Consider the following 10,973-nt stretch of genomic DNA (forward strand, 5'->3'; position numbering starts at 1 on the left):
CTTAGGTGAACTCTGGGGACTGTTTCCCGGGTTGATTTTTTTTCCCTGACCTTGACATGAATATTAGGATAAACACTCTGAATATTTGGGAAAGCCCTCTCTTTTTCTCTCTTTCTCTCTCCCGCCCCACACCCTTAGCTCTCTCCTTTGTGATATTCTGTCCTGTGTACTCTAGCTATCCTTGCCTCACCACTCCCAGCTCTAGATCATCAATTCAGAAAGTCCAATAGGTTATGTCTGGGTTCTTTCTTTTTAGCCCATAGTCAGGAAGCTCTCTCTAGGCCCTTGGCTCAAGATTTCATAGGGTTTACTTCATTTGTTTCCATTATCTCAAGGATCTCTTCTTTTTACTGGCTTATATCCAGTGACTTGAAAAACATTGTTTCATGTATTTCCTCAGGTTTTTAGTTGTTTCAGGTGGGAAAGTAAATCTGGTCCCTGTTATTCTATCTTGTGTGAAAATAGAGACCCATATGTCTTTTAAAAATTTAAGTGAGGAGAAAAATGGCAGAGTAATGAAATCCAAAAGTCTATCATTCCCCCCCCAAAAAAAATCAGTGAACAAAAAAACTGTTAAAAATTAACTGGATCAACACTTTAGGAACTCTGGAAACGAACCAAAAGCTTGCAAAAACCAGGGGATACTTACTCAAGAAAACCCAGCTTGATCTAAATAAATACACTGAGTTTTGTGATATTTTAAACCTCCCTGATCCCATCCCCTACTCTCCAGCTCAGTTGTACCCCCTGAAAATAACAGTTTATATTCTGGCACCAGAGGGAGCAGAATGGACTTCATTAGAAAAAATCTGTAATGGTTTTGATCTGTCTATTGCCTCCAAGGTAGGTCAGCTCAAAAGGCTTGCCTTTATCTTGCCTAACACAGAATTATCTGTAGCAGCTACCCAGGGTGCATTTGTCAAAAATGTTTATAGGCAAAGATACTAGTTATTGCTACCAGAAGCAATGGATAACAGTTAAGGTAATCAGTACCTAATAAAAACAGTTGGGAGGAGATTGAGAAATGAGATGCTTTGGGGAATAAAAAATCAGAAAAACTCTGACATATTCTTGAAAATATGCATGCCCAGCACTGTGCATACAATCAAAAAAGATCTGAGGAGGTCGTAAGCTCTCAGTTCTGTCTGATTTTCCGCCTTTGTTCAAGCAGGAAGTGAAGGTTAAGGCAGAGATGTAAGTTATGTGGCTGAATGTGGAAGACACACACACAGACACACAGAGCCCATCCGTAAGACTGGGAAGTTTTCTAGGTTCCACACCTTTAGGGAAATCCCCCTGTTCCATCACTGTCTGGCCATTAAGCTAATAGAAAAGAGACTTCAGTGGCCACACATGACAGAACCTATAGGTTTTACAAAATTAGCTCAAAAAGTCACTAAACAAGCAACCAGTAATAACCACAACAAACAACAATGGCAAATTTCTGGAAGGGGGAGAAGAATCTGATTTCCAGAGTTGCTGTATCATAGTATTCAAAATGTCCAGTTTTCAACAATTAGAAGTTATGCAAAGAAATGAGAAAGTCTGATCATATACAGGAAAGGAAAATTAATCATCAGAAACTGTTTCTGAAGAAGCACAGACATTGAACTGACTAGACAATGACTTGAAATCAGATATTTTAAATATGTTTAGCTTAAGGAAACCATTTGCAAAGAACTAAAGGTAACTATGAAAATGATATCTCAAATAGAGTACATCAGTAAAGATAGAGAAAAATTTTTAAGGAAGCAAATAAATATTTTGTATGGAAAAGTACAGTAACTGAAGTGAAAAACTCACTAGTGGGGCTCAACAGCAGATTTTATCATTTAGAAGGAAGAATCAGTGAACTTAAATTTAGGTCAATTGAAATTTGTCCAGTCTGAGGAATAGAAAGAAGAAAGAAGGAAGAAAAATGATCAGAGCCTAAAAGACCAATGGGATACTATCAAGCATACAAACATATGCATAGTGGGAGGCCTAGAAGGAGAGGAGAGAAAGAAAGGGGAAGAAAGAATATTTGAAGAAATAATGAGTGAAATCATCCTAGAATTGATGAAAAATTTGAATCTGTACATCTAAGAGTCTCAGTGAACTCCAAGTAGATAAACTCAAATAGATCCACACTAAGATGCATTATAATGAAACTGTTGAAGGGCAAAGAATATTGGAAACAGCAAGAGAAGTGACTCGTTATAACAAAGGATCCTTAATAAGATTAGCAGCTAATTTCTCATCAGAAACCATAGAGTCTAGAAGGCATCAATATGGTATGTTCCAAGTGCTGGGAAAAAAAGAAAAAAAAACTGTCAACCAAGAATTCTATCCAGCAAAATTATCCTTTAGTGAATTAAGACATTTCAAGATAAACAAAAACTGAGAGAATTCACTGCTAGCATACAGTAACTTGAAGGGACACAAAGAAACAAAGAACACCAGTTAACGGTAACTACATATGAAATTATAAAAGTTGTATTAATGTATTTTTGTTTGTATTCTTTTTTCCTATCTTATTTAAATGATAGCTACATAAAACTATAATTATAAATCTATGTCAATGGGCACATAATGTATAAAGACGTAATTTGTGACAATAATAACATAGGGAGGGGATAGAACTATATAGGAAGAAGTTTTTGCGTATGTAAAAGTAGGTATTGAATTATAAGTTAAGATTGTAATAAATTAACATTGTTATAAATATATTAATACCCAAGCCATCTACTAAGAAAATAACTCAAAACTATATAATAAAAGAATTCAAATGGATTTAAAATGGAATTAAATGATACGCTAGAAAATATTTAACATAACATAAGCCAGTGATGGAGGAATTGAGGAACAAAACTGATGTGACATATAGAAAACAAACAGCAAAATGGCAGAAGTAAATCCTTATCAGTAATGATGTTAAATGTAAGTAGATTAAACTCTCCAATTAAAAGGTAGAGATGAGTAAATAGATTAAAAATCATGATTCAACTGCATGCTTTCTATAAGAGATTCACTTTACATTTAGATATTCAAATAGGTTGAAAATAAAAGTATGGAAAATAAGCTCCTGAAAACAGTATACAAAAGAGAGCTGGAGTAGCTATACTAATATCATACAAATTACTTTAAGTCAGAAGTTGTTTTGGGAGACAAAGAAGGACATTAGATAAAGATGAAAGGGTCAATTCATCAAAAAGATATAACAATTATAAACAAATATTAAGCTAAGAGCAGACCTACAAAATACCTGAAGTCAAAACTGACAAAATTGCAGAGAGAAATAATTCACCAATAATAGTTGGAGGCTTAATATCCCATTTTCAATAATGGATAGAACAACTTGACAGAAAGTCAACAAGAAAATAGCAAGGTAAATGAACTACAGTATAAACCTACTAGACCTAACAGACATGCAGACATTCTTCTGAAGTGCACATGGAACTTTGTATATACCCAAGATAATTGAAAATATATTCACACAAAAACTTGTACATGAATGTTCACAGCAATATTACTCAGCATAGCCAAAAAGTGGAACCACCCAAATATCTCTCAATCGATCAATGGACAAATAGTAGTATATTTATACAATGGAATATTATTTGTACATTATAAAATATATGCAAACAGGAAAAAAAAGGAATGAAGTACTACTACATGCTACAATATGGATGCATCTTGAAAACATTATGCTATGTGAAAGAATCCAAACATACAAATCCACAGTGATATACAACCATCACTGCTGCGGTTGTATTCTAAAAACCTCCAAAGATTATACTCTAAAATGGCTAAATGTGAATATTATGTCCTTGTGAATTTTATCACAATAAAAAATAAATTTAAAAACTTAAAGAAAAAGTATAATCTTTTATATTTGCGTTTTTTGATGGTTATTATTTCTTTGTGTGGATCTGAGTTCCCAACTGTTATCATTTCCCTTTATTCTGAGGAACTTTTTTATTCTGGAGATGATTATCTCAAGAATTTTTTTTTTTTTAATATTTTGTCATCATTTTTGAAGGACCTTTTCATTGGATTTAAGATTCTGGGCTGACAATGTGAATTCAACACTTTAAAGATATTATCTGGCCTTTATTCTTTCTAATCTGAAGCTAGCTGTAATTTCTTTTGCTGTTTTTCTGGGTATTATGTATCTTTTTTTCTAAGACTGTTTTTAAGATTGTATCTTTATCTTTGGCTTTCACTGGTATGATTATGATATGCCTAGATGAGTTTCTCTTTGTGTTTACCCTTATTGGAATTTTGGAGGTTCTTGGTTCTGTCACTTATTTTCCCCTAAACTTGACAGATTTTTGGCTATTATTTTTCAAGTACATATTCTTAACATTTTATATTTCTTTTCCTTCTGAGACTTTAATGAAAAAAGTATTAAGAAGATGAATATTTTCCTAAATGTCACTTAATATGTTTATTTATATCAAATTCTTTCTGTTCTTTCTACTAGATTATTTGTATTGATACATCTTCAAATTAACTGACTCTTTCTTCTTTCCCCAATATGCTAGTAAGAATTGCCATTAAATTTCATTTCAGTGATTATACACTTTAATTCTAGTACTTTAGCTTTAATCTGTTTAATGGTTTCCATTTCTCTGCTGAGATTCCTCACATGAACATTTATTATCACAAATTCTTTTAAATCCTGAACATATTTCATACAGCTTATTTAAAGTCCTTATTGGCTGTTTATAATATTCTTTTGGATATCTGTTTCTATTGAATGCTTCCTCTCTTGACTCTAGACATATTTTTCCATTTCTTTGTAAGTCGAGTAATATTTTATTCTAAACTGGACATTGTGTGTATGATGTCTTAGAGACTTTGAATTCTCCTGTTGCCCTCTGTGGAATGTTGATTTTTGCTCTAGCCAGTTCACTGGGCTGGATTTAAACTCCAAACAGTATCTTCCCTGTTGTGTTCAGCTGAAAAAATATCCTTTCTGACTTTTTAAGTTCTGTTTTTACCAAGTCTCTTGAAGTTTTCTCCATGAATATGTATTTCAGGGATCAGCCAGGTATTGGGCAGACTTTATATTCAGATATAGGTGCTTACTCCACGCTGGCTCCATCCTTCATATAATTTTCTCCCTAACCCACCAGGGGCTTTGCCAGCCCCAATTTCTTCCTCTGATTCCTTAAGCTATAAGACTACAACTTTCTTCTATGCTACACCATATATATTGAAGTGGCCTTGGGTGAAAAGTCACATATACAAATCTACCCTAGTGGACTTTGCTCTCCAAGAGTCAATTACTAAAAAGTTTCTGCCTACTCTTGATTACTCTATTAGTTTTCAGGGATGCTGTAATGAAGTACCACAAACTGGGTGGCTTAACTGAATTGAAATGTATTGTTTCATAGTTCTGGAGGCTAGAAGTCTGAGATCAATGTGTTAGCAGGGTTGGTTCCTTCTAAAGGCTGGGAGGAAGAATCTGTTCCATGCCTCCCTTCCAGCTTCAGGTGGTTTTCTGGCAATATATGGCATTGCTTGGCTTGTACGTGAATCAGACTGTGCCTTCATCTTCACATGGTGTTCTCCCTTTGTGTGGGTCTCTGTGTCCCAATTTTCTGTTTCTGTAAGGACAACAGTCCTATTGGATTAGGGTCTATCTTTATGACCTCATATTAACTTGATTATCTCTGTAAGGTATTGTAACCTGCATAAGGTTACATCCTGAGATATTGGGGGTCAGGACTTCAAATAATCATTTTTGGGGGGAACTACAATTCAACTCGTATCAGTCACTTTCCATTGCCTTCCAGTTGTTGTTTATAAAATGTCCAGGTTTTATAATTATTTTTTTCCTCCCAGTTTTGCCAATCTCTTCACCTCCCTCCTCTTTGGTAAACATCAGTTTGTTCATTGTATATATGACTGTGTTTTTGCTTTTGTTTAGTTGGTTGTTTGGATTTGGATTTTTTTTTTTTGATTCCACATATAAATGAAATCATATAGTATTTGTTTTTCTCTGTCTGACTTATTTCACTTAGCATAATGTCCTCTAGGTCAATCCAAGTTTTTTCAAATAGCAATATCTCATTCTTTTTATGGCTGAGTAATATTCCACTGTATATATATGTACCACATTTTCTTCATTCATCTGTTGATGGACACTTGGATTGGTTCTATATCTCGGCTATTGTAAATAATACTGCAGTAAACATAGGGGTGCATATATCTTCAAATTAGTGTTTTCATTTTCTTCTCATAAATACCCAGTAATGGGATTACTGGATCATATGGTATTTCTATTTTTAATTTTTTGAGGAACATTCACGCTAGTTAGCATAGTGGCTGCACCAGTTTGCATTCCCACCAACAGCACATGAGGGTTCCTTTTTCTCTACATCTTCACCATCACTTGTTTCTTGAGTTTTTATTCTAACCATTCTGACAGGTGTAATGTGATATCTCATTGTGGTTTTGATTTGTATTTCCCTGATGATGAGTGATGCTGAGCATCATTTTATGTGTTTATTGACCATCTGTATATCTTCTTTGGAAAAATATTCAGGTACTCTGCACATTTTTAAAATTGGATTATTATTGGAGGGGTTTTTTTGTGGTGAGTTGTGTAAGTTCTTTATATATTTTGGATATTAATTCCTTATTGGGTATATAATTTTCAAATATCCCTTTCCATTCAGTAGCTTGCCTTTTCACTTTGTTGGTGGTTTCTTTTACTGTCAGTTTTTATAATTGCTATCTGTGGATATTCTGCCATTATTGGAAATGGAAATTATCTGAAAATTTTTGTAAGTAGGTAGACATTGTGGATAACATATGGTAGACCGTTTGGTTTATCTTGTCTTCCTTTATACAGTGTTAGTTTTGTTCTGGCAGAGAGTTAAATACCGACTCTCCTTGAAACTTTCAGATTTGGTTTTATACATTTCTGGGTAGCACTCCCTCTAATTTGTCCTTATGCTAGGCCATGGCCCTTAATCGAGGTAAAGGGTTTGCAGATATTGGCTCATGGGCCTAATCTGACCTGAAAACTTTTTTTGTATGGCCCACAAGCTAATGGTTTTTACCTTTTTAAGGAGTTGAAGGAGGAAGAGAAGAAACAAAGATGATTGTATGTGGCCTGCAATCATTAAAATATTTACTATCTGGTTCTTTACAGAAAATATTTGTGACCCCTACTCTGGGGCTTGCTCCTTGCTTCTAACTGTAGACTTTTTAGAGTCACAAATGAATAAATAAGTGCTCAGTGAGGTCTCTCCACCTAGGTTGTGTTGGAACTCCATCTCCCAGCACCACATCACCTTTGGTTTCTCCCTTCAACTTTTTTTCCTGTAGCAGCCACTCTGATAGGTCTCATGGAATCTCACCTTGTGCAAGCTCAGTTCAGCTCTGACTAAGAACCAAAGGGGAACCTCCCTCCAGATTTTGGGGCTGCATTATCCGTGCAGTTTGTTCTCCCTTTACAACCTTACATGCAAATTCAAGCTACCTCAGCTGCCATAAACTCTCATCTCTGTCCCCTCAGCAGCAAGACCTTTGTTCTGCTTTGACTCTACTTCCCTACAACATGTTCACCTGACAGAACTGTTGTGAATATGGGCTCAACTAAAGTGAAGTGAACTAAACCTTCCTTCAAGGTTCTACTCTGCCTGTTGTTTATACCTATAAACAGTTGCCTCATATATTTTGTCGAGTTTTATAGTTCTTTAGAATGGAATGGTAAGACCATTTCAACTCTTACTTGGCCTAAAGTAAAATCCCAAGTCTTAACTTTTAATGTTTATGAAGGTACAAAAGATGAAACCTTGAACCTAAAAGAGGCAAATAACTGGGACTAACAGTGTTCCTTCTCTAAACACATGCAAGCACATATAAAGTAGGAAGCTTTAGAATGCTATAATCTCAGTGAAAATGTGTATTATAAAAACAATCTCCCTAGGATCACAGGGAGATGACAAGTACATCTGTATGGTTCAGCTTGGCTTCTGGGTTGAAAAAAGTTGTACATGATTTATTTTAAGCCTGGGCCTATGAATCATAGAGATAGTGCTTTGAATTTACAGGAGGTTCTTGTCCTGAGAGATGCCAAATTAAGAAATCAGCATAAAATTCAGTCCCATGTGACTGATATTCTTGATATGACTGAGAGAATCAAATATAAAACCATTATTAAGACTTCTGGGGAGATGGTAGAGTAGGAGGATTGTAAGTTCACCTCATCCCATGGATATACCTTGATAACAGCCACATCAATGCAACCAATCCATTGAAAACTGGCAGAACAGACTTTCTACAGTTAATCATAGACAGGAGGCCATATCAAAAAGACTAGGAGAGGGTGGAGACATGGTAGGGAATCAAACTGTCTGTGAGACTAACCACAAATGGGAGGAACACCAAAAGCATGGAGAAGGGATAGGAGCAGACCGTATACCCGTCACTCCAGACACAAGGGACCTGCACTGAGAAGACCAGTCCCTGTAACATTTGGTTTTGAAAACCAATGGGGCTTAAATTCCTGAATATTTATTACCAGTGGGGCTTAATTCTGGGTACTTTAAAAATCAGTAGGCTTAAAAAAAAAAATCAGTAGGCTTGACTTGGGGAGAGCCAGAAGGCAATAAGAAACTGAGTCTGTGCCCTTAGAAAACAATCCCACTGAGATACAGCATAGAAGTGCAGTTTGAAAAGCACCTGGGGTATATGTGAAGGAGATTTATTTATTAATCTCAGAAGATGTTCTGGAGGGGCAGAGGTCCTTAGGAGACTTCTGCAAGAACAAAAGAGCTGGTGGGAGCCACTTCTCTCCCCCTCTTCCCAAGCCTAAATAGCTGGACACCTGTGGGAACCAGTGCAAACACCCTCCACCTGTCTTGCTAACACTGCATGTCCCACCCCTGTATTCTGCAGATTCACCCCATCCAACATGCCCCACTTGGCAGGAGTTCCTCCAAAGCAGCTCTTGCCATGTCACATCATGCAAGCAGCCCTGGCAGGGACCAGCTCCACTCCAAAGTGACTCCTGCATGTGCTTTATTGTTGTGGCTGAGGCTTGTTTGCATTCAGCGCATTAGGCTACAATGTCCCACTTTGCCTGTTGTAGGCAGGTTGGTCCCTGTGCTAGTAAGGAGTCAGTATGGGGCCACGATGGGCTTGTAGTTAGGCAGTGTAGGCAGTCAGACCAGATGCTTGCCCTCAACCCATTTGTGGGACTGTAGTTGCACTGAGCAACAGAGTGCTTTCCCTGTGTTGTCCCCTGAGAGGCTGGTGTTGGTGATAGGGCTGGCAGTCAGATCAGATATCTGCCCCCAGTCCATGTGCTGGGGCTAAGCTCTGGTAGTGCATAGAAAGTGGCCTGCTGATCATTGCACCTGCACATGCAACCTACATAGGAGACAACCCTGAAGCCCCTGGTTTTGGTGAATAGGGGACATTGTGCTAGAGTGCACCACAGGACCTCTTCTTCATAAGACCAGTATTTTCAATATCAGAAGACATAACTGACTTTCCTAATACATAGGAACAAACATAGAGAGGTAGACAAAATGAGACAGAGGAATATATCTCAAATGAAAAAATAAAAAGAAAAACCATAGCAAAAGACCTAAATGAAATGGAGATAAGCAATATGCCTGATAAAGAATTCCAGGTAATCATTATAAAGATACTTACTGGGCTTGAGAAAAGAGTGGAGGACCTCAGTGAGACCTTCAACAAAGAGAAAGAAAATATAAAAAAGAACCAGTCAGAGATGAAGAACTCAATAACTGAAATGAAAAGTACACTAGAAGGAATCCATAGTAGATTAGAGGAGGCAGAAGAAAGAATCAATGAGCTGGAAAACAGAGTAATGAAAAGCAACCAAGGTGAACAGGAAAAAGAAAAAAAGAATAATAAAAAAAATAGGAATAGGTTAAGGGAACTCAATGACATCATCAAGCCAGGAGGCACAGAGAGCTCCCATCAGAATCAACCCAACCAGGTCCACACCAAGACACATAATAATTAAAATAGCAAAAATTTTATTCTCTCTAAAATAAATCTTTAAACTTTCTTTCTCTAGAATAAATAAATCTTAAAAAAAGAGGGGGGCACCTGGGTGCCTTAGTTAATCATCTGACTCTTGATTTTGGTTCAGGTCATGATCTCAGGATCATGGGATGGAGCCTTGCAGTGGGCTCCATGCTCAGTGGGGAGTCTGCTGGAGATTCTCTTTCTCCCTCTCTCTGTGCCCCTCCCCACTCTTTAAAATAAATAAATCTTTAAAAAATAATTAAAATAACAAAAAGTAGTGATAAAAAATTTTAAAGGCATCAAGAGAAAAGAAAATGGTTGCATACAAGGGAAACTCCATAAGGCTATCAGCTGATTTTTTAGCAGAGAGTTCACAGAATAGAAGAAAGTGGCATGATATAGTCAAAATGCTGAAAGGAAAAAAACTACCCAACAAGGCTATCATTCAGAATAGAAGGAGATATAGAGTTTCCCAGACAAACAAAAGTTAAAGATGTTCATCACCACTAAACAACCTTACAAGAAACATTAAAAGGAATTCTTTGAGTGGAAAGAAAAGGCTGTAATTAGGAGTAAGAAAATTGTGAAAGGAAAAAAATTCACAGGTAAATACAAACATAATAAAAATAATAGATTAATTGCTTCAACTAGACAGAGGTTAAACCACAAAAACAGCAAAATCAATTGTATCTATAAACAGTCAAAGGATTCACAAAATAAAAGGATGTAAAGTATGACAGTATATGCATAACCAGTGTGTAGGGGAGTAAAAAGTTAGTGCTTTTAGAATGGGTTCAAACTTAAGCAACCACCAACTTAATATAGACTGCTATATGCATAATATGTTATATATGAACTAATGAGCCTAATGGTAACCACAAATAAAAAACCTGTAATAGGGTACTGGTGCAAAAATAGACACATAGGTCAATGGAAGAGAATAGCAAGCCCAGAAATGACCCACAATTATA

This window comes from Neomonachus schauinslandi, chromosome 6 (genome assembly GCF_002201575.2).
Source record: "Neomonachus schauinslandi chromosome 6, ASM220157v2, whole genome shotgun sequence".
In the NCBI taxonomy this organism is placed as follows: Eukaryota; Metazoa; Chordata; class Mammalia; order Carnivora; family Phocidae; genus Neomonachus; species Neomonachus schauinslandi.